The sequence below is a fragment of the Astatotilapia calliptera genome, chromosome 23 (genome assembly GCF_964374335.1).
Source record: "Astatotilapia calliptera chromosome 23, fAstCal68.1, whole genome shotgun sequence".
NCBI lineage: Eukaryota > Metazoa > Chordata > Actinopteri > Cichliformes > Cichlidae > Astatotilapia > Astatotilapia calliptera.
Window position 1 is genome coordinate 45979608 of NC_137443.1, and position 25460 is coordinate 46005067.

Here is a 25460-nt window from a genome sequence, read left to right on the forward strand (position 1 = left end):
GTGCTGAAGCTCAACCCTTCGTATCCCAGAGAGGTGGACCTGAGCTACCACAAGCTGCAGGATTCAGGAGTGAAGCAGCTGTGTGTTCTTCTGGGGAATCCACAACATCAAATTGAAACTCTGAGGTCAGTCTCCACGTTTTAGTTGTGCTGACACTGTCGATCTGTGGAACTAAAACCTTTATACAGGAAGTCTGGTTCAGCTCTTTGTAGACCTTCTAATCTCTGATGCTCTGAGTCTTACTCAGTAGATGATGCAGAGTTGTGAAGCCGATGTGGGTGAGGACACTCGCCCAGCTCTAACTACTTTGACGTCCAGGCGGCTTCCCTGCTTGTCCTGATACAAACAAACCTGAGTAACCTTGCAGGTCAGATCTCATCAGTCACACCTGTTATGGCAGCTCTCCTCTAGATTGTAGTTCTTGTTAACCTGGGATGGTTTTAGAAGCCTGGACCACAGACTGCAAGGGAAGATATTACTGGGAAAGGCCAAAGCAACCTATTAGACCCATTAAACACTAACATAGATGAATACTCAGATTTAAACCTTTATTGTTTCACAAAGGGTTAAAAAGGGAACGTCCACAGTTTAGACTGCAGCAGATTTTATTAAAGCAGTTTGACAGGAGCAAAGCAAAAACACAAAGAATAAGTGTTTCACATATTAATACATATAACATAATAATAAAAGAAAAGCAAAAGAATGATAAAAAAGAATGAAAAAGTTGTCCAGAGCAGCAGGATGTCTGAGGTCTGCAGAAACACAAAAACACAGCAGCTAAAAATAGTTGTTGAAAGAAAACGAGGTGGGAGCTGCTGATTCCTGAGCTTTGATACTGGATTAGCTTCAGTAGTTATTCCCATCACTGCTGTAGGAGCTACATTTAGTCACAGCTGATTGTCTTCTTTGACCAATCAGAAGACTACTGTTGTAAAAACAAGCAGACAAAGAACCAGTGAGAGTGAAGAACAGGATAAAGAGCTCGTGTGATGGAGGCAAAGCAATAATCAGCAGACTGTAGCAGTTTCTATCTGGATGAAAGTAGAAGGAGCTCAGTGGAGCTCAGTCCCATATCTTTGGTTAGAAACAACATCAGTGATTTCCTGCTGCTCGAGATGATTCCAGCAGCTCTCATTACAGCAGCTGATGAGAGAAACAGCTGATGGCTCACAGCTCGTGCACTGTTGGATCTCCAGATGTTCACGTGGCTGAAGTCTGTGAAGAAACTGTGGTCCACGTAGTTCACACGGCCTCAGATTGGACCGAGCTCCCTGGATCACTGCAGCATCCTCAGCTGGTACATGGACGTCTCTGCTCCTCAGTCTTGGAGCCCCTGCAGGTCCGTCCACACCACCAGGGTCTTCTCACTCACCTTTCCTTTGTCCTCGTCCTTCATCGGCCGTGCTGTGTCTTTGTTCCTGCGGTGTTGTTCCCACGATGCAGCGCTGATGTTCCCTCCTTGAATGCACAACAAGTACGGTGCTGGTCTTTCTCGGGTGGAGCAGAGACAGATTGAAGTCTTTCAGGCTTTAGTGCCGACTTCCCTGACAGAGGCTGGACTCCATGGTCTGCACAGGAGGCTTCTACACTGTGTGGAGGTGACTCCTGGACTCGAAGACAGGCTGCAGGTACATGTGTGATGAAGAGGACCTACAGCAGTGTGATGGAGCTGCAGGTGTGAAGGAAGTCCTGCTGTCCTGTCCCACCCTCATCTTTGCTTCCTCTGTCTTCTCTGGACTTGTCCTCCTGTTTCAGAAACAGCACTGCTTCATGCCGAGGGTGGACGGGAGCGTTGGCTCTGATTCTTTTACCGTCCACCACAAGGAGACACTGATGCTGACCTCCTGATTCATCTGCATGTGTTCTGCTTCACACTGCTCACCTCCACCAAAGACTTCACAAACATCTTCTTTCTTTGAGTCCAGTTTGTCCCACAAACACCTCCAAATCTCCTCCTCTGAGATTCTGCAGCTTCTTGCAGTGTGACTCAGCTGACTTCTGACAGACCACAGACTGGCACAGCATCCACATGTGTCTCCTTTCAAACAGGCTCTTCAAGTCAAGTCAAGTCAAGTCAACTTTATTCTGCCACATGTACAGGACATACACAGAATAGAAATTGCGTTACTCTCAAACCCTAGTGATTAGAAAAATGCAAATAAAATAATTAAAAAGTAAAAATTGATGTTTCCTCCCACATCATTCTGGCCTCTCAGTCTCCTTTGTTCTCCAGCTCTGTAGCTCCAGCTGGTGAAGCTTCAGTTTTCCATGTTGGTAACAGTAAACTACAGCCTCTGCTGTCAGCTGGGTAACTAAACAGAGCTGCAGCACGTCTCTGCGGTGGTGCTACATCCAGCCTGCAGACAGCCGTCTACATGTTGTAGTGGTTTACAGTCACCAGGGGGCGCTGTCCCAGCCATGCAGGCAGTGGGCTGCTCTGCTTGTGCTGTTGTTGGTGAAGCTGAAGTGAAAGTGATAGGTTTGTAGTTTGAACCTATCCACTGGAACGTTAAGGACAATCTGCTACGCAGCAAAAAGCAAGACACAAGGCACCAAAGTTCTCTGGTTTACTCATGCATGAGGGAGACCTGGCTGGAGCCAAGCGTCGTTCCACCACTTGACCACCATCAGACTCTCAGCCAGGCTCCCCATAGCACTCCTTTTATTGTGGTTACATGAATATGCATAGGGTCATTAACATATAGCATCTCACATAGGTATACATGTGAACAAAGAATACTGTGTGTGTGTGTGTGTGTGTGTGTGTGTGTGTGTGTGTGTGTGTGTGTGTGTGTGTGTGTGTGTGTGGTACTGCTGATCAAAGGGTCATATAACATCCTTGGTCAGGAAGAGGGTAGACCCCCCTTCACCCTAGATGGTTCACCCTAGATAACATGGTGAGGAAGTCCAGCAGTTCATCTAAACAAAAAGCACTTAGACTAGAACAGACGTAGCTACGTTAATCCTGCCATAAAACAATAAGAGAAGGTACGACCTCTCTCGTGCTCCCAGGATGTGGGTGTGCATTCCAGTGTGGAATACACACCAAGCCCCTGCAGCCTGCTAAAGATCACACATCCTATCACTACACAATTGATTATACACCTCTAAGAATATATGGTTAAATATTTCCTAATACAAATGACAATAATAAAATCTAAACCCATCATCACCACCCTGTATTGTCATTTTTTAAGGCTATACGGCATATATATATCTTCAGCTCTACACCACTTGTCAACATTTTCAGTGCAGGCTTCATTTCATACACACATATTAGCCTTAGCATCCATGTCACTCTGCTGCAACAGTATGAAATTGGTAAAGGTGTTAGCAATCATTTTATTCACCATCGATCTTACACATGGCAAGATGCAACCTGTAAACAAGCAAAGCAAAGCCAATAATGTAAGAATGGGAGTCAAAAACTTTAGAAACATATTCCACCATGGTCCAGATGTCAACCAGGCTATCCAGCCTTGTGACGTGTCTCCTCCTGATGTGTGGTCCGCCACATATTTCTGCAGAGCAGTTAAGTTCTGCAGTGCCTCATAGATGTCTCCTCCAGTCGTATATCCATCCGGAATAAACGTACAACATGTCTCTCCAATCAGCTTACACACTCCTCCTTGTGATGCTGTTATCAAGTCTAGGGTCAGCCTGTTCTGCAGTACCATCGTTCTGATGGCCTTTTGCTCCTCCGCTAAGGCTGTTCCCAGAGTCTTAGTGAGATTAATGTTTCGCAGTAAGGCATATCGGTTGATCTCCACATGATCCCGCACCTCTGCAACTCCGATGTTTGGGATCAAACTTTGGAAGAATTTAGCTCCTCCACTCCAAATGCGGAATTCTCGTGGCACTCCAGTGTCTACTGTCACTCCAAAAGAGTTAGGTGAGGCTATATTCACCTCACGCTTCCGTCGGTTGCTAGGGTGATGTTCAACTCTGTCCATGAAGAAGACATGATCCGATAACTTCACCACGGCACACAATCCTCCCCATCCCTCAGGGAGTGATAGATAGGCTTTATGTCCACACAAGAAATACCAATCAGCCAAAACTCTTGTTCCTTTACTGCTCGGCACCATCCTTGCACATCCTGTCCACTTCTGACTCTTTGCTTTTACTGGTATCCTGTAAGCCCGGTTGGACTTGCATTCAGTCCTCCTTAATGTCAAGTTCTCAGCTCACTTTGCACTGGTCAAGCATTTCATACACCTGCTCTCATTCTCTGGAGGGCAGTAGGTGTATATGTATCCACATAAACGAAGCGGCAGCTCCCCCACTGACAGTGATCCATTGTTCATCACACACAACGGCAGTTGAGCTGTATTCAGCTTGTTCAGCAATATTATGTCTGGCAGTGGGTCTGACACTTGAGGCCAGGCCAATAAGTCAGTTTGCTCAGAACAATTCACATCTATAAGTGGCGACTTACTCCAGGTGATGTTCAGAGGTGTACTATAGTTGGCCTGGGACCAGAGGACTCTGTTGCCAGGATGAGTTGCTAAGCCCAACAGACACCAACTCCTGTCCTCTGGTATGCTGTACGGCCACAGTCCAGATGTATATGCGGATAACGGCATATGAGCACACACATAGCAGTCCGTCCTATTGTTCAAGTGAGCAGTTGTATTCATAAACTGCCACCAAAAGTTTGTAGAATAGCCATGAGGGTATTGGGTGTGGTTTCCTTGGACATACAGGGTCTCCACAGCTGACCATGATGACATCAAAGCCATTACACCCAGCAGGGTAGACAACACTTTACCAGCCATTCTGATGAGTACCTGTGGCTCAGTTGGTTTCTTCACCGGATTGAGACGAAGGGCCCTAGAGGCTTTCCCCCCCTTTGTACCCGGTCTTCCTGCCACTTACTCCGAGCTGGCCTGGATGTGTGTCACCTTTTTGCAGTGGCTTTGGTGTATCCAGGTGGGTCGTTCTGCAATCTTCACAGCAGTTGGTGTTGTCAGCAGAGCCTGGTATGGTCCGTCCCACCGTGGCTTCGACCAGCACTTCCTCTTTATGACCTTTATCAGTACCCAGTCCCCTGGCTTCAGACGTTCTTCCTGTACAGAAACAGAATCATCTGGCAGATTATTTGCACTCATGACTTCTTTGCTTTTCAGCATTTTAATCATCCAGTCTGCTAGTGTGTTTTCTTCTTCTGCTTTATCATTATCATTACAAAACACTGGAACTCTAAATGGCCTGCCATATATTATTTCAAAAGGCGTTAGGCCATTATCAGTTGGCGTGATTCTCATATACATTTTCACTAGCTCAATGCAGTCTACCCATGTTCTGCCTGTTTCCTCCATTGTTTTCCTGAGTCTCAGCTTTACTGTGCCATTAGTCCTTTCAACCAGCCCTGCACTTTGTGGGTGATATGAGCAATGGTTTTTCAGCGTTATCCCCAGATGTTGTGACATTTTCTCAATTACTTCATTCACAAAATGAGGACCATTGTCACTGTAAATAGTCTGGGGGATCCCATGCTCTGGGATCACATTTTTGCATATCACTTTAGCCACTGAAATAGCATCTGCTTTCTTAGTGGGGACAACTTCTACCCACTTTGAGAACGGGCACACAATCACCAGGCAGTACCTGTAGGTGTTACAGTTAGACAACTCAATGAAATCCATATGGATTACTTCAAATGGGTAGCTGGGTCTGGGAAACTTTCCTCTCCTAGGTCTGAGGTTTCCCTGAGCATTATGTTTACAACATATTAAACATGCTTTACAAAAATGTTTTGAATAAGCATTGAATCCCAGTGTGAAAAACTGCCGTTCGACTGCTGCCACCATCCCAGCTGTCGAGACATGGCAGAGCCCGTGGCTCAAACTTGCAGCAGTCCTATATAGGTTCTTAGGCAATATAGGTTTATCACAAAGATAGTAGACATCACCTCGCAGGCTTGCTCCTTTAGTGAGCCACAGCTGCTTCTCAGCTGGAGGTGAGTGTGACTGCATGTCTGCTAACACATCATGTGTGATGGGCGTAGTTTGCTCCTGTGACGCCAGAACATGAACCCCATGTGTTCCAAGGGCCGCTTCCTTTGCAATTTTATCTGCAAAGGCGTTGCCTAGTACAATGGGGTCAGTGCCACGTGTGTGTGCTGCACATTTACAAACCGCAACTTTACTAGGCAGTAAGACTGCTTTCAACAGGGCCTGCAACAATGTCGCATGCTCCACAGGTTTACCTGTTGATGTTGTCATGCCTCGTCTTGACCACTGAGCGGCAAAGAAATGAAGTGTAGCATATGCATACTGACTGTCAGTATATATAGTCACTGCCTCCTGTCTCTTCTGCGCCTGTTCTAACCACAATTTAGCGGACGCCACTTGTAACTCTCTCTCCTGTTTCAATTTCCCTGTCGCACAAGCTGCTTTCACTGTCAACTGGTCTACTAACATTTGACATTGTCCTACAACCAATTTACCTTCAAAATCATATTTCTTGCGCCAATGTCCTAAATACTTTGCGCTACCGGGAGCGAATTTCACCATAAACTTCTCGTCACCCTCTGACACACTCTTGGTTGCTTGGGAACCCATAATAACAACAACAGCTGCCGACGTCACAGACCACGTGTTCTGCTCCGCACACACTCACACAACAACAACAACAACAAAAAATATCCTCACACACAAACAACAAAAATTAGGCCTATTGTCTCAACGCAGTCTCACACAGTGACTGCGTGCTTTGTCGCACACAGTGGCAAAGAATAGTCGCACACAGTGACTACACGCTTTATCGCACACAGTGATAAAGACTTTACAACTCAGCCTCACACAGTGGCTTAGATTTTTCACATACCTACTTGGTGTTGCTTATTGCGAGTAGCATCAGTCCCGAATCCCGTCAATCGTCATCCATCGAGGAGAAAAAACAGACGGCTAATCCACCGGCTCGATGATGAATTCTCACGCCTCGGGACTTTGCTGCAGGACCTCTATAAGTCCTGGCTGACGTCAGTCTGTCGGCGTGTCTCTTTTCCCCTCGGTGAATGTCGACTCCAGGGATCCGGCTCTCGAAGGACCAATTAATGATAGGTTTGTAGTTTGAACCTATCCACTGGAACGTTAAGGACAATCTGCTACGCAGCAAAAAGCAAGACACAAGGCACCAAAGTTCTCTGGTTTACTCATGCATGAGGGAGACCTGGCTGGAGCCAAGCGTCGTTCCACCACTTGACCACCATCAGACTCTCAGCCAGGCTCCCCATAGCACTCCTTTTATTGTGGTTACATGAATATGCATAGGGTCATTAACATATAGCATCTCACATAGGTATACATGTGAACAAAGAATACTGTGTGTGTGTGTGTGTGTGTGTGTGTGTGTGTGTGTGTGTGTGTGTGTGTGTGTGTGTGTGTGGTACTGCTGATCAAAGGGTCATATAACATCCTTGGTCAGGAAGAGGGTAGACCCCCCTTCACCCTAGATGGTTCACCCTAGATAACATGGTGAGGAAGTCCAGCAGTTCATCTAAACGAAAAGCACTTAGACTAGAACAGACGTAGCTACGTTAATCCTACCATAAAACAATAAGAGAAGGTACGACCTCTCTCGTGCTCCCAGGATGTGGGTGTGCATTCCAGTGTGGAATACACACCAAGCCCCTGCAACCTGCTAAAGATCACACATCCTATCACTACACAATTGATTATACACCTCTAAGAATATATGGTTAAATATTTCCTAATACAAATGACAATAATAAAATCTAAACCCATCAGAAAGCGAGAGTTAAAACACTGAACAGTGTCCACTGAGCTTCTTATGCTATTCTCATGCTCAAAGAAGTTTAACAGGACGGACGACTCGTCCATCAGGCGTCCAGCTGTCCGTGACCGTGTCCACAGCAGAGTGTGACCGAGGCTTCATGCTAACACGCACACATGAAGCTAATACCACCACGAGCAGCTGCTCAGTGGATTTGGAGGACAAATGTCTGCAGCTTCTCACAGGCAGTATGCAGAATGTGGATCGTCCTTCATCGGCCGTGCTGTGTCTTTGTTCCTGCGGTGTTGTTCCCACGATGCAGTGCTGATGTTCCCTCCTTGAATGCACAACAAGTACGGTGCTGGTCTTACTCGGGTGGAGCAGAGACAGATTGAAGTCTTTCAGGCTTTAGTGCCGACTTCCCTGACAGAGGCTGGACTCCATGGTCTGCACAGGAGGCTTCTACACTGTGTGGAGGTGACTCCTGGACTTGAAGACAGGCTGCAGGTACATGTGTGATGAAGAGGACCTACAGCAGTGTGATGGAGCTGCAGGTGTGAAGGAAGTCCTGCTGTCCTGTCCCACCCTCATCTTTGCTTCCTCTGTCTTCTCTGGACTTGTCCTCCTGTTTCAGAAACAGCACTGCTTCATGCCGAGGGTGGACGGGAGCGTTGGCTCTGATTCTTTTACCGTCCACCACAAGGAGACACTGATGCTGACCTCCTGATTCATCTGCATGTGTTCTGCTTCACACTGCTCACCTCCACCAAAGACTTCACAAACATCTTCTTTCTTTGAGTCCAGTTTGTCCCACAAACACTTCCAAATCTCCTCCTCTGAGATTCTGCAGCTTCTTGCAGTGTGACTCAGCTGACTTCTGACAGACCACAGACTGGCACAGCATCCACATGTGTCTCCTTTCAAACAGGCTCTTGATGTTTCCTCCCACATCATTCTGGCCTCTCAGTCTCCTTTGTTCTCCAGCTCTGTAGCTCCAGCTGGTGAAGCTTCAGTTTTCCATGTTGGTAACAGTAAACTACAGCCTCTGCTGTCAGCTGGGTAACTAAACAGAGCTGCAGCACGTCTCTGCGGTGGTGCTACATCCAGCCTGCAGACGGCCGTCTACATGTTGTAGTGGTTTACAGTCGCCAGGGGGCGCTGTCCCAGCCATGCAGGCAGTGGGCTGCTCTGCTTGTGCTGTTGTTGGTGAAGCTGAAGTGAAAGCGAGAGTTAAAACACTGAACAGTGTCCACTGAGCTTCTCATGCTATTCTCATGCTCAAAGAAGCTTAACAGGAAGGACGACTCGTCCATCAGGCGTCCAGCTGTCCGTGACCGTGTCCACAGCAGAGTGTGACCGAGGCTTCATGCTAACACGCACACATGAAGCTAATACCACCACGAGCAGCTGCTCAGTGGATTTGGAGGACAAATGTCTGCAGCTTCTCACAGGCAGTATGCAGAATGTGGATCTCCACAAAGACTGTGGAGAGCTCGTCCCACACTCTAAATCCACACTTGTCTGCACAAAACTTCTCACACGTTCCCGTCACAAGTGTCTTCTAAGTGAAGCTACCAGGTTCAGGTGCAGCTTGTTTATCTGGAGCTGCAGGAGATGATCCATCCTCACAAAGCAACACAGACAGCAGATATGCAAACACACAACACAACCAAAGGATTCTCTCTGCATGTCTGTGGCTGATGCTGCTGGAACGAAGCTGTTTGAAACCTTGTTGTTCTGCACTTTGGGACCAGAAGAGGAAACTGAAGCTCTGTGCAGAGGGTCCAATGGAAGCAGCCAAGCGCTGTAAGTGTCTGCTGTACAGGGATGCTGGTTCAGCTGTGGCTCAGTTTCACAGTGTGACTCAATAAAAGCAGCAGGAAATCAAAGCTTGATGCTTTCATCAGTGTGGAAATAAGAAAGTTTCCTGTGACAGACGCTGGAGCTCTTTCACTCTCAGCTTCACAGTTTCAGCTTCAAACTTCTTCCAACATGTTTCTAACACGGCCACATTCCACCTTAATGGAGCTGATATCTTGTGCATCAGCACATTTTCTAAAGGCAGCGATCACATCTTTAGTTTTGGATGTTTAACTGCAGATTGTTTATGTGTTTATAGCACATTAATTACAGCAGCAGCGTTGACCACAGTGCTGTACAAGAATCCAAAATAACTATTAAAATAACTCCTAATATTAATATCACACATCAAATATCAAATAACTCTCATGCTGTATTAAAAGCCAGTGAATACAAATGTGTTTTCAGAGCAGATTTACAGAGACTGACAGCAGGAGCTGGGGCTGTTCGATAGAATGATGTATATATGATGACCATATGAAAACGTCTATCGTTTCATATCACGCTCTTTGTTTCCTGCTTATGTGTTTGTGTTTTCCAGATAAAGCTTTCAAAATAAATCTGAAGATCCTGTTGAGAGTTTTCAAAATAAACACAATACAGTACTGCGGTCGCTCGTTTATCGAGTTACGTTCTAAAAATAAGTCTCAGAATGAAGTAGCAGCTTTATGTTTTACAATTATTATAGGTGTTTTAAGGCGGTTAAACCCTCACTGCACACTTTCTACACTTTTCTCAGACAGGCATGAACATTTTCACACTTTTCTCTCTTGTTTAAACAAAGTTCAAACCTTCATAGAAAAATAAGTTCATTATTAAAGAATGAAAGCAAAGTGTTTCTGAAACGTGTCAAATCAGCCTTTGCTGGCATTAAATGAGCTTGGTTCTGTGTGAGGAGCACTCGTCCATGGCCTGGGCTCCTCGCTGTCAGGTAAAGTTTCATAAAGCTTTTGAGTTTTTCTGCAGATAATGTTGGTGTCCAGCACGATGTTCTTTTTCCTGCGGTCACTGAGCCACAAAGCCAAAGCTGACTCCATCCTTACGATGTTCTTGTTGTGGACAGCTACAACCTTTTTGCCTCCTTGTTGAAACTATGATGGTCAGCATCTTCCTCTGCCTTTGGCTGCTACCACAGGTGCAAAACGTCTCGTCATCATTGTTGTTTGTTGGGACAAAACGTACAAACATACAGTGCAGCACTGCAGAGTCACACTGCTGTAAATTTGAACACATTCTGTACTGTACAGGAGACACGGCACGAGATTGGCTGACAATGATCTACAGCCAATCAGGACGCAGAACACAATGCGCTGTAAAAAACAAAAACATGCAAAATTGCACAAAAAAGATCAGCGAAACAGCGAGGCCGCCAAAGGTGAACTGTGTTACAGCGAGGGACCAGCGTATATGTGGTTGTTGGGACGATAAATGTCTTTGAGCTTGTGTCAGAAGACGAGCTGCAGCTTTCTGGACCAGCTGCAGTCTTGCCAGGCAGGTCCCACTAACTCCAACATATAAGGAGTTACAATAATCCAGCTGGGACGTCATGAAAACGTGGATCGCCCGTTCAAGGTTTTTAAAAGATATAAATGATCTCACCTTAGATAAAAGCCTCAGTTTGAAGAAAGACCGCTGTACAACTGAGCTCAGCTGTTTTTCAAATTGCCGTCAAATATAAGCCCCAAATGTAATAATGCGATTTAATAAAAGAGCTGAACCAGTCTAATAGAGCGCCCTTGATGCCGCCATGCTCCAATGGTGAGGTCAAGATGCTGTGGTCAAGGCAGCGGTCAGATCCAAAAGCACAGCTGAGTCTCCTGATCAGTGGCTGATAAAAGATCATTAAGAACTTTTCAAAGTGCAGTTTCAGTGCTGTGAAGAGCTTTAAAACCAGACTGAAACCTTTACAACAGATTGCAGCTGAACAAATATAATCTTTTACAAAATCTTCGACAGGAAGGGAAGCTTTGAAATAGGCCTGAAGTTTGAGCGGACAGAGGATCCAGATCAGGTTTTTAGTACAGGCTGTACAACAGCATGTTTAAAACAGGCTGTACAACACCTGAACTAAGACTGCTGTTAGAAATCGCTAAGATGTCGGAACCAACAACCTTTAAAATCTTTTTAAACACGTGTTGGAACAACTTCATTTGGACAAGATGATGTCTTTATAGCATCACATCGTTCCTCCACCTGATCAAACCACACAGGCTCAAACTGATCAAAAACAGCTGTGTGGATCCTACTGCTCTAAAATTGGAGCTTCTTCAATCCATTAAAGAGGACATTAGTACGCTGTTAAAAGAAGAAGTCAGAAATGCATTGAAAGAAGATTTTGACAATATAAGGGCTGACGTGCAAGGACTGAGAAATGAGATCGCTAACAGCATGGCGGCGACGTGCGGCGAAGTTGATGGAGTAAAGGTTAGAGTGAAAGAAGCTGAGGATGGGCTGTCAATGTGGAGCGATGAGGTGACCACCCTGCAGTCTACAGTAGAGAGTATGAAGGAGGAGCTGTCTGACCTGAAGGATAAATGTGATGAAGGCAGGAAGCGGAGAGTTAACATCCACATCATAGGGATCCCAGAGGGCCTGGACTCGAGCTCCTCCACGGCCGTATCCGTGCTACTACGTGAAGTGCTGGGTATGGATAAAGACGTTATTGTCGACCGCTCACACAGGAGCCCTATCCTGAGAAAGCCAGCTGGTGACCCGCACGCCGTCATAGCCGAGCGTCACTACTACCAGGATTGTGTGGCTACGCCGTGCCAGGGCCCAAGCCCCGCTTGAGTTTAACGGACAACCTATTGCAATATTACGACTGGGCGATATGACCCAAAGTTCATATCTCGATATTCTTTAGCTGGGTGGCGATATACGATATATATCTCGATATTTTTAAAGCCAGAATGTACGAACAAAAAGAGAGTTCTTAGTCAAAGCTGTGTCCCAAATCTCACACAGGCACATTTATTAACATACAGCGTAGATGTACATGAAACAATTACTCAGAAATAAATGATCGGCATTTATTAAATAATAATGCTCCATAAATAAAAGAAAACAATGTTGTGTTTGTGCATAACAAAAAGCTCACAATCGTGCAGTCAAAATGTAAACAGACGCTGAGCATAATAACAAGCAGCTGCTCTGTTCCCAGGTTCTACTGCGTGACTGACAGCCTGGAGTTTGAAATCCTCTTTGTAACCGAGTCTCTTACAGGTGCCATTTATGGTCCTTATACACACTCAATACAGTAATATTACGTTGAAGCAGAGTACGTATCACTCCGCGAGGCTCCTCGTAGCTGTAATGCTCCAACAATCCATCAAGCGGTGCGGCCTCGTAGCTGAGCAAAGTCGTACCAAAACATCTTTTGAAAGGTTTCTGAGCGCCGTGTAGCACATAAAATCGGTTCGAGGTCAGTAAGCACAACCAGAATTCATCCATAAGCCGCACTGTCGATTTATGAGAAAATTACAGGATTTTAAGTGCAGAAAATATAGTTTATGGTTTTCATTTGATCTTAGCAAATATCTACGCCTCTAATTGGGACGATCACAGATTTTTCACTAATGTCTTTGCGCGGCTCCCCAATATGTCATCACACAATATCATCTTTGAGGGAGACCTAAACTGCTCATTATCTGCTATGGACCACAGTTCACACAAAAGTACACTTAGTCCAAAGTCAGCATGCGTCATTCAGAGCTTTCTTGATAATTATGGGCTGGCTGATGTATGGAGATTTCATAATCCTGCTTCACATCAATACTCTTTTTTTTCTAATGTCCATAAAACATATATTTGTATAGAAAAACATCTCCCTTTAGTTACAGAATGTGATTATAAGACTCTGGTGATTTCTCCTCTTGTTTTTTCAATGTGTATTCCTGATGCCTGCTCCAACTATCAGCCATGGAGATTCAACTCAGTGTTGTTAGCAGATGAAGAGTTTGTCAGTTACAAAAGGTCTCAAAGACATTTTTTTTTCTATCAATCAGACCCCAGAGATGTCATCATCAGTCATTTGGGAATCTCTAAAAGCATCTGAGAGGCCAAATAATTTCATTTTGTGCCAAACAAAGTGCAACACTGAAAGAACATCATCCATAAATATTGAGTAAGAACTGGACTCTCATACAGCGAGACTCAAATGCCTTTAAACATCAGCTTATCCTGCTGATCCAAGTCCAACACTGAGTTTGTAAAAACATGTTTGTCAATCATTTTGTTTGGTTTCTGAGGAAAATGATTCAATAAGTTGCTGCTAATACACAACATTTCATCATATTTCCTCATAACCCTCTTTTGTCTGACCATTTGATCCCATTTGAATTTGCAATAAAGGATCCACAGAGTTTGGTGACAATAATGACAGTAGATGTTTGTGTGAAAGTGCTGGAAGCAAATGAGTGTGTGATGTTCTTTCAGTGTTGCACTTTGTAGACGCTCCCTGAGCACTGGTCTCACAGCCAGCTGCACATAGAGACCAGTGTTGTTAGTCCAGGTCAGAAGATGACTTGTTGGAATGAAAATGAGCTTGTAGTTTGTCTGCTTTAATAATGTGACTGGAAAAAGGTGTTGGACTTCAAATATGTCCATTTCTGTCACACTTCACCTTTATAAGTGAAGCCATGTGGTTCCTGGAAGGAAAAACACGACTTTTTCAAGTCTTTGTCCTGTTTTTATGAGAAATGTACGACTTTAATGTGAAACATTCAGAGTTTTTTCTCTTGTTGTGTTTGTTTGAAGCTGCTTCCTGTTGGCTTCAGCTGTTTGGAGTTTCCATTTTCTAAACTTCTACATTCTGAACCTTCTTCAGCTCTGAACAGATGATGAAACACTGAATGATTTCAAGCACTTTGTCTAATAAACTTACATCTTTCATTCTTTATACAGATTTATGGACTGTGGTTTGTCAGAGATCAGCTGTGATTATCTGGCAGCAGCACTGAAGTCCAACCCCTCCCATCTGAGACAGCTGGACCTGAGCTCCAACTACAAGCTGCAGGATCCAGGAGTGAAGCATCTGTGTGGTTTCCTGGAGAGTCCAGGATGTAAACTTGAAACTCTGAGGTCAGTCAGCATGTTTTAGTTGTGCTGAGATGAATATGATGTGAAAGTTGTGCTGACACTAAACTGCAGACATCAGGCTGATATTATACTGATCCACACTGAGGATCTTCATGGTAAAGTCTGTTTTCTTCTTCTCTGGTTTAGTCCATTGACTGCAGCAGAACAATGTTCACATTTCAAACAGTGATACTCAACGTATGGCCCGCGGCCCACACGCGGCCTGCCCACCTTTCCTGATTCAGAGAGAGGGGACCCTGATTAACTGTGTAGCTTCTTCCTCACAGTTCTAAGTATCAGACACAACAATGAATAATCCACAGCTGACTGTCTTTAGCAGGTCAAAGGTCACGGCACACAGCAGACAGTCAGAAATATTCTAACTCTGATCATTTATCAGTTGTGACACTGTGAGACTTGATCAGAGGTGTGATCATCACAGCAGAGGCCTTTGTGTCAAAGTCACTGAGGATCAAAAAGAAACACATGAAGCAGATTTCACGGCACACAGCACTCTGTGAAACAGTTTGGAGCAGGAATTCTTGCACATTTACAAACTAACACTGCTGCACGGCATGCTGGGTAATGCTAGCTGCTCAGGTATGGGCGTGCTAACAGCTGTGAGGCTCCGTGGCTGCAGAACACTGAAGAAGAGAAAAGAGAGGTGGAGGATGAAGAAAAGAGGCAGAGATGAAGCAGACGTTTAGTTCCAGAGAGAAGCTGTGTCTGTGTGGGCGGGGCTCAGACAGCTCCGCCCACTCAGTTTGTTCCCTCCTGATTCATCTGCATGTGTTCTGCTTCACACTGCTCACCTCCACCAAAGACTTCACAAACATCTTCTTTCTTTGAGTCCAGTTTGTCCCACAAACACTTCCAAATCTCCTCCTCTGAGATTCTGCAGCTTCTTGCAGTGTGACTCAGCTGACTTCTGACAGACCACAGACTGGCACAGCATCCACATGTGTCTCCTTTCAAACAGGCTCTTGATGTTTCCTCCCACATCATTCTGGCCTCTCAGTCTCCTTTGTTCTCCAGCTCTGTAGCTCCAGCTGGTGAAGCTTCAGTTTTCCATGTTGGTAACAGTAAACTACAGCCTCTGCTGTCAGCTGGGTAACTAAACAGAGCTGCAGCACGTCTCTGCGGTGGTGCTACATCCAGCCTGCAGACGGCCGTCTACATGTTGTAGTGGTTTACAGTCACCAGGGGGCGCTGTCCCAGCCATGCAGGCAGTGGGCTGCTCTGCTTGTGCTGTTGTTGGTGAAGCTGAAGTGAAAGCGAGAGTTAAAACCCTGAACAGTGTCCACTGAGCTTCTCATGCTCTTCTCATGCTCAAAGAAGTTTAACAGGAAGGACGACTCGTCCATCAGGCGTCCAGCTGTCCGTGACCGTGTCCACAGCAGAGTGTGACTGAGGCTTCATGCTAACACGCACACATGAAGCTAATACCACCACGAGCAGCTGCTCAGTGGATTTGGAGGACAAATGTCTGCAGCTTCTCACAGGCAGTATGCAGAATGTGGATCTCCACAAAGACTGTGGAGAGCTCGTCCCACACTCTAAATCCACACTTGTCTGCACAAAACTTCTCACACGTTCCCGTCACAAGTGTCTTCTAAGTGAAGCTACCAGGTTCAGGTCCAGCTTGTTTATCTGGAGCTGCAGGAGATGATCCATCCTCACAAAGCAACACAGCAGATATGCAAACACACAACACAACCAAAGGATTCTCTCTGCATGTCTGTGGCTGATGCTGCTGGAACGAAGCTGTTTGAAACCTTGTTGTTCTGCACTTTGGGACCAGAAGAGGAAACTGAAGCTCTGTGCAGAGGGTCCAATGGAAGCAGCCAAGCGCTGTAAGTGTCTGCTGTACAGGGATGCTGGTTCAGCTGTGGCTCAGTTTCACAGTGTGACTCAATAAAAGCAGCAGGAAATCAAAGCTTGATGCTTTCATCAGTGTGGAAATAAGAAAGTTTCCTGTGACAGACGCTGGAGCTCTTTCACTCTCAGCTTCACAGTTTCAGCTTCAAACTTCTTCCAACATGTTTCTAACACGGCCACATTCCACCTTAATGGAGCTGATATCTTGTGCATCAGCACATTTTCTAAAGGCAGCGATCACATCTTTAGTTTTGGATGTTTAACTGCAGATTGTTTATGTGTTTATAGCACATTAATTACAGCAGCAGCGTTGACCACAGTGCTGTACAAGAATCCAAAATAACTATTAAAATAACTCCTAATATTAATATCACACATCAAATATCAAATAACTCTCATGCTGTATTAAAAGCCAGTGAATACAAATGTGTTTTAAGAGCAGATTTACAGAGACTGACAGCAGGAGCTGGGGCTGTTCGATAGAACGATGTATATATGATGACCATATGAAAACGTCTATCGTTTCATATCACGCTCTTTGTTTCCTGCTTATGTGTTTGTGTTTTCCAGATAAAGCTTTCAAAATAAATCTGAAGATCCTGTTGAGAGTTTTCAAAATAAACACAATACAGTACTGCGGTCGCTCGTTTATCGAGTTACGTTCTAAAAATAAGTCTCAGAATGAAGTAGCAGCTTTATGTTTTACAAGTATTATAGAAGTTTTAAGGCAGTTAAACCCTCACTGCACACTTTCTACACTTTTCTCAGACAGGCATGAACATTTTCACACTTTTCTCTCTTGTTTAAACAAAGTTCAAACCTTCATAGAAAAATAAGTTCATTATTAAAGAGTGAAAGCAAAGTGTTTCTGAAATGTGTCAAATCAGCCTTTGCTGGCATTAAATGAGCTTCTGTGTGAGGAGCACTCGTCCATGGCCTGGGCTCCTCGCTGTCAGGTAAAGTTTCATAAAGCTTTTGAGTTTTTCTGCAGATAATGTTGGTGTCCAGCACGATGTTCTTTTTCCTGCAGTCACTGATCCACAAAGCCAAAGCTGACTCCATCCTTACGATGTTCTTGTTGTGGACAGTTACAACCTTTTTGCCTCCTTGTTGAAACTATGATGGTCAGCATCTTCCTCTGCCTTTGGCTGCTACCACAGGTGCAAAACGTCTCGTCATCGTTGTTTGTTGGGACAAAACGTACAAACATACAGTGCAGCACTGCAGAGTCACACTGCTGTAAATTTGAACACATTCTGTACTGTACAGGAGACACGGCACGAGATTTGCTGACAATGGTCTACAGCCAATCAGGACGCAGAACACAACGCGCTGTAAAAAACAAAAGCATGCAAAATTGCACAAAAAAGATCAGCGAAACAGCGAGGCCGCCAAAGGTGAACTGTGTTACAGTGAGGGACCAGCGTATATGTGGTTGTTGGGACGATAAATGTCTTTGAGCTTGTGTCAGAAGACGAGCTGCAGCTTTCTGGACCAGCTGCAGTCTTGCCAGGCAGGTCCCACTAACTCCAACATATAAGGAGTTACAATAATCCAGCTGGGGCGTCATGAAAACGTGGATCGCCCGTTCAAGGTTTTTAAAAGATATAAATGATCTCACCTTAGATAAAAGCCTCAGTTTGAAGAAAGACCGCTGTACAACTGAGCTCAGCTGTTTTTCAAATTGCCGTCAAATATAAGCCCCAAATGTAATAATGCGATTTAATAAAAGAGCTGAACCAGTCTAATAGAGCGCCCTTGATGCCGCCATGCTCCAATGGTGAGGTCAAGATGCTGTGGTCAAGGCAGCAGTCAGATCCAAAAGCACAACGGAGTCTCCTGATCAGTGGCTGATAAAAGATCATTAAGAACTTTCCAAAGTGCAGTTTCAGTGCTGTGAAGAGCTTTAAAACCAGACTGAAACCTTTACAACAGATTGCAGCTGAACAAATATAATCTTTTACAAAATCTTCGACAGGAAGGGAAGCTTTGAAATAGGCCTGAAGTTTGAGCAGACAGAGGATCCAGATCAGGTTTTTAGTACAGGCTGTACAACAGCATGTTTAAAACAGGCTGTACAACACCTGAACTAAGACTGCTGTTAAAAATCGCTAAGATGTCGGAACCAACAACCTTTAAAATCTTTTTAAACACGTGTTGGAACAACATCATTTGGACAAGATGATGTCTTTATAGCATCACATCGTTCCTCCACCTGATCAAACCACACAGGCTCAAACTGATCAAAAACAGCTGAGCAGGTGAATATTTTAGCCCCGGTGCGATCTCGGGCGAGAGTATCGATGATGGCCAAAGGGCAGCGTCCAGCTCTACGGCCGCTGAAGAGCAGACTCAACAGACGCGCGTGATGTGGATCCTACTGCTCTAAAATTGGAGCTTCTTCAATCCATTAAAGAGGACATTAGTACGCTGTTAAAAGAAGAAGTCAGAAATGCATTGAAAGAAGATTTTGACAATATAAGGGCTGACGTGCAAGGACTGAGAAATGAGATCGCTAACAGCATGGCGGCGACGTGCGGCGAAGTTGATGGAGTAAAGGTTACAGTGAAAGAAGCTGAGGATGGGCTGTCAATGTGGAGCGATGAGGTGACCACCCTGCAGTCTACAGTAGAGAGTATGAAGGAGGAGCTGTCTGACCTGAAGGATAAATGTGATGAAGGCAGGAAGCGGAGAGCTAACATCCACATCATAGGGATCCCAGAGGGCCTGGACTCGAGCTCCTCCACGGCCGTATCCGTGCTACTACGTGAAGTGCTGGGTATGGATAAAGACGTTATTGTCGACCGCTCACACAGGAGCCCTATCCTGAGAAAGCCAGCTGGTAACCCGCACGCCGTCATAGCCGAGCGTCACTACTACCAGGATTGTGTGGCTACGCCGTGCCAGGGCCCAAGCCCCGCTTGAGTTTAACGGACAACCTATTGCAATATTACGACTGGGCGATATGACCCAAAGTTCATATCTCGATATTCTTTAGCTGGATGGCGATATACGATATATATCTCGATATTTTGAGCTTGTAGTTTGTCTGCTTTAATAATGTGACTGGAAAAAGGTGTTGGACTTCAAATATGTCCATTTCTTTCACACTTCACCTTTAAAAGTGAAGCCATGTGGTTCCTGGAAGGAAAAACACGACTTTTTCAAGTCTTTGTCCTGTTTTTATGAGAAATGTACGACTTTGATGTGAAACATTCAGAGTTTTTTCTCTTGTTGTGTTTGTTTGAAGCTGCTTCCTGTTGGCTTCAGCTGTTTGGAGTTTCCATTTTCTAAACTTCTACATTCTGAACCTTCTTCAGCTCTGAACAGATGATGAAACACTGAATGATTTCAAGCACTTTGTCTAATAAACTTACATCTTTCATTCTTTATACAGATTGAAGAGCTGTGGTTTGTCAGAGATCAGCTGTGATTATCTGGCAGCAGCACTGAAGTCCAACCCCTCCCATCTGAGAGAGCTGGACCTGAGCTCCAACAACAACCTGCAGGATCCAGGAGTGAAGCATCTGTGTGGTTTCCTGGAGAGTCCAGGATGTAAACTTGAAACTCTGAGGTCAGTCAGCATGTTTTAGTTGTGCTGAGATGAATATGATGTGAAAGTTGTGCTGACACTAAACTGCAGACATCAGGCTGATATTATACTGATCCACACTGAGGATCTTCATGGTAAAGTCTGTTTTCTTCTTCTCTGGTTTAGTCCATTGACTGCAGCAGAACAATGTTCACATTTCAAACAGTGATACTCAACGTATGGCCCGCGGCCCACACGCGGCCTGCCCACCTTTACTGATTCAGAGAGCTGTGTTTGTGTGGGCGGGGCTCAGACAGCTCCGCCCACTCAGTTTGTTCCCTCCTGATTCATCTGCATGTATTCTGCTTCACACTGCTCACCTCCACCAAAGACTTCACAAACATCTTCTTTCTTTGAGTCCAGTTTGTCCCACAAACACTTCCAAATCTCCTCCTCTGAGATTCTGCAGCTTCTTGCAGTGTGACTCAGCTGACTTCTGACAGACCACAGACTGGCACAGCATCCACATGTGTCTCCTTTCAAACAGGCTCTTGATGTTTCCTCCCACATCATTCTGGCCTCTCAGTCTCCTTTGTTCTCCAGCTCTGTAGCTCCATCTGATGAAGCTTCAGTTTTCCATGTTGGTAACAGTAAACTACAGCCTCTGCTGTCAGCTGGGTAACTAAACAGAGCTGCAGCACGTCTCTGCGGTGGTGCTACATCCAGCCTGCAGACGGCCGTCTACATGTTGTAGTGGTTTACACTCACACGACGTGCGGCGAAGTTGATGGAGTAAAGGTTAGAGTGAAAGAAGCTGAGGATGGGGTGTCAATGTGGAGCGATGAGGTGACCACCCTGCAGTCTACAGTAGAGAGTATGAAGGAGGAGCTGTCTGACCTGAAGGATAAATGTGATGAAGGCAGGAAGCGGAGAGCTAACATCCACATCATAGGGATCCCAAAGGGCCTGGACTCGAGCTCCTCCACGGCCGTATCCGTGCTACTACGTGAAGTGCTGGGTATGGATAAAGACGTTATTGTCGACCGCTCACACAGGAGCCCTATCCTGAGAAAGCCAGCTGGTAACCCGCACGCCGTCATAGCCGAGCGTCACTACTACCAGGATTGTGTGGCTACGCCGTGCCAGGGCCAAAGCCCCGCTTGAGTTTAACGGACAACCTATTGCAATATTACGACTGGGCGATATGACCCAAAGTTCATATCTCGATATTCTTTAGCTGGGTGGCGATATACGATATATATCTCGATATTTTTAAAGCCAGAAAGTACGAACAAAAAGAGAGTTCTTAGTCAAAGCTGTGTCCCAAATCTCACACAGGCACATTTATTAACATACAGCGTAGATGTACATGAAACAGTTACTCAGAAATAAATGATCAGCATTTATTAAATAATAATGCTCCATAAATAAAAGAAAACTGTTGTTTTTGTGCATAACAAAAAGCTCACAATCGTGCAGTCAAAATGTAAACAGACGCTGAGCATAATAACAAGCAGCTGCTCTGTTCCCAGGTTCTACTGCGTGACTGACAGCCTGGAGTTTGAAACCCTCTTTGTAACCGAGTCAGGAGTGGACAAACATCTTGAGAAAGTTGAGGGTAAACAGGAATGTTTCCTCTGGATGAGTCCGACTGTACCAGAGGAAAAGGGGAAAGATGCAGAGAAGACAGCGCGAATGTAACAGGTGCCATTTATGGTCCTTATACACACTCAATACAGTAATATTACGTTGAAGCAGAGTACGTATCACTCCGCGAGGCTCCTCGTAGCTGTAATGCTCCAACAATCCATCAAGTGGTGCAGCCTCGTAGCTTAGTAAAGTCGTACCAAAACATCTTTTGAAAGGTTTCTGAGCGCCGTGTAGCACATAAAATCGGTTCGAGGTCAGTAAGCACAACCAGAATTCATCCATGAGGCGCACTGTCGATTTATGAGAAAATTACAGGATTTTAAGTGCAGAAAATATAGTTTATGGTTTTCATTTGATCTTAGCAAATATCTACGCCTCTAATTGGGACGATCACAGATTTTTCACTAATGTCTTTGCGCGGCTCCCCAATATGTCATCACACAATATCATCTTTGAGGGAGACCTAAACTGCTCATTATCTGCTATGGACCACAGTTCACACAAAAGTACACTTAGTCCAAAGTCAGCATGCGTCATTCAGAGCTTTCTTGATCATTATGGGCTGGCTGATGTATGGAGATTTCATAATCCTGCTTCACATCAATACTCTTTTTTTTCTAATGTCCATAAAACATATATTTGTATAGAAAAACGTCTCCCTTTAGTTACAGAATGTGATTATAAGACTCTGGTGATTTCTCCTCTTGTTTTTTCTGTCACGGCGAGTGAGGTGAGCCGTGTGGAGGCAATGAAGGAGGATCCAAACGCAGGCAGTCGTGAAGGTGTGAAGGTGGTTTATTGAGCATGAAAGTAAATACAAACGGCAAAGGGAGCTATGACTAACTAGACTGGGAACAAACTAACTACAGAACACGAACCTGAACATGAGCAGAAACACTTGGCGGTTGACAGCAGGGAAACACACAGATGACGCAGGGTGGAATACACAGACGGACCAGCAACTACAATGACGGCAGACATGACTTAAATACACAGAGAATCACAGGGGAATTACACACAGGTGGTGGACACAGCTGGGAATAATCAACAAGACGAGACAAAGGTAAAACTGAACACACTCACATGAGACGCAGACCATCACAATAAAACAGGAACAAGCAACCATCACACTAAGACACAAACTCGACATAGAGAGACAGGCAGAAAATGGCACATGGAGCTAGACAAATACTAAGCAGACACAACTGAAGAACAAATCCTAAACACCACAGAAACATGAAACTCAAATAATAAACATCATCATAATCAACACTACCAGAGAACAAGAAAACAACCCCTGATGCAAACTAAAACCAAAACATAATAAAACTCAAACTACTGGGTCCGACGGACCCAGAACCGTGACAGTACCCCCCCTCTAAGGGCTGGCTCCCGACAGCCCCAAACAAAAAAGCACAAAGCACCAAGCCAGGGCGGGCGGAGGGGGTCCAGGAAGGAGGGTCCGAAACAAAAAAACAAGGAGCACAAGAGACCAGAATAAACCAAAACAGGCCAACACAAAACAAGACCATTCACGAGTCCACAGTAAAGTCCGGGGGCCGACAACACAAGAGCCGAAACAGTTCAGGGGGCCGACCCTGCACACAGCAACGGCGGCGACGGGCAAACAGTTCAGGAGGCCGACCGTGCACACGGCAACGGCGGCGACGGGCAAACAGTTCAGGAGGCCGACCGTGCACACGGCAACGGTGGCGACGGGCAAACAGTTCCGGAGGCCGACCGTGCGTGCAGCAACGGCGGCGAGGAAGCAGGTCCGGGGGCCGACCGTGCGGACGGCAACGGCGGCGCGAATGCAGTTCTGGAGGCCGACCGTGCACACGGCAACGGCGGGCAAACAGTTCCGGAGGCCGACCACGTGGAAGGCAGTGGCGGCCACCGAGCAGGTCCGGAGGACGGCCGCGATGCCAGCGGCGGCGACGAACACCTTCCGGAGGCAGTCCCCGAAGGCCATGACGCCATCTTAGAGGCCCTGAAAACGGCCGGCAGAGGCGAGGCGGAACGGGTCGAGCTGGCACCGACGGCGGCATGGCAACCACAGGACCAGACGAGGCCGGACCAGGCGAGGACGAAGCAGAGGCCGGACCAGGCGAGGACGAAGCAGTGGCCGGACCAGGCGAGGACGAAGCAGTGGCCGGACCAGGCGAAGATGATGAAGACACGGAGGCTGGACCAGGCGAAGATGATGAAGACGGCAGCGGGACGGCTGCGGAACCTGACGGCAGCGGGACGGCTGCGGAACCTGACGGCGGTGATGCTGCAGAAGGTGATGTGGAGATGTGCTGGCTGGGTCCTCCAGGACCACCAGCAGATGTGAGGATGTGCTGGGTGGGCTCCACGGGCCCTCCAGCAGACGAGGCTTGAGGCTGGCTGGGTTCTCCTAAACCCCCAGCAGACGACGCTTGAGGCTGGCTGGGTTCTCCTAAACCCCCAGCAGACGACGCTTGAGGCTGGCTGGGTTCTCCTAAACCCCCAGCAGACGACACTTGAGGCTGGCCGGGCTCCTCAGGCCCTCCAGCCGACGAGGCAGGACGCTGGCTGGGTTCACCTGAACCCCCAGCTAACATGACTTGAGACTGGACGGGCTCCTCAGGCCCTCCAGGGAAAGCAGTCTCTGAAGCAGCAGGTACGGAGACCTCTGCCAGTGTGGACACTGGCTGGGACTGAGCAGCACCGTGGCTAGACTCAGGCAGCAACAGTGGGATACAGTCCTCAGAGGGCTGGAAGTGTTCCCCAATACACTCAGCAGAGGACTGAGGCGGACGGGTGAACTCACTTGAGCTCTCAGGGGGTGCTGAGAGCCGAGACTGTTCAGGTGAGTTCTCCGGTGAGGCTGCTGGTGCTGGTGTCTTGACCTCTAGGGGTCCAGAGTTGGCTGGTGACTGACACCCAGCCTCTGGGGAGGCCCTAGAGGGAGCAAATGTCTCTGAGATGGCCAGCTTAAATGAACCAGCAAAAGTTTGTGTGGAGTGTGTTCCCTGCTTGTAATGAGGCTGTGAGGATAAAGGCTGGGTAAATGAGTGGACAGGCTGCTGAACTGGTGGCAACTGAGCTACAGGTAGCAAAGTAGTAACAGGTGGTGGAGTGGCTGGCTGAACTGATAAGGCTGATGACTCTCTTGCCAACTGAGCTATTGACTGGGCTATGGACTGTAACATGGTGTCTACTGGGTCTGACTGTGACTGTGATGGAGGTGATGAGTGAGTGGCTGACTGAGTTAGCGACTGCTGGGAAGCTAACCGAGCTACCGGCTGAGCAGCTGACTCAACGAACACAGCCCCGGTATAAACAGTCATATGAACTGGTGAAACAGACAGAGCGTCTTTTCCACTCACCACAGCCGCCAGTTCTGAAGTCCTATTCTCCAGCTGTGGGGCGACGCGCCGACGGCGCGATCGTCGCTTCCTCCCGGGCAAAACCTCCGGCGGGCCGGGCAAAACCTCCGGCGGGCCGGGCAAAACCTCCGGCGTCCGGCTGGGTTGGGAAGCGATAGCGGCTGGTGGGTGTAGGTGAAGTTCGTGAAGGATGAAGTCTTGCGCGAGTGGGTGTAGTGAGTCCAATAGCCAGGGATAATCCGTGAGCAGCTGTTGCAGTCTGGCTTCCAGAACGTGGAGGAATGCTTCTCCCTCATGCTCTAGCCACAGGTTGATTATTTGTGAAGCGGAGTTCGTGATGAGGTCCCGAAGCTCCGTGGGTGGGGTGAATG

At 46.4% G+C, this 25460-nt stretch overlaps 1 protein-coding gene and 1 long non-coding RNA gene across 2 annotated transcripts in view; one reads left to right on the plus strand and one right to left on the minus strand.

Moving 5' to 3' along the window:
- Positions 1–25460, plus strand: part of LOC145423961 (NACHT, LRR and PYD domains-containing protein 12-like) — a 943237-nt gene that overhangs the window by 744520 nt on the left and 173257 nt on the right. The window lies entirely within an intron of this gene.
- On the minus strand, positions 2562–7747 carry LOC145424030 (uncharacterized). The gene is made up of 2 exons (XR_013904982.1): positions 6832–7747; positions 2562–5069 (listed from the first exon to the last, which is right to left on the minus strand). It is a non-coding gene; the product is annotated as an uncharacterized LOC145424030 (long non-coding RNA).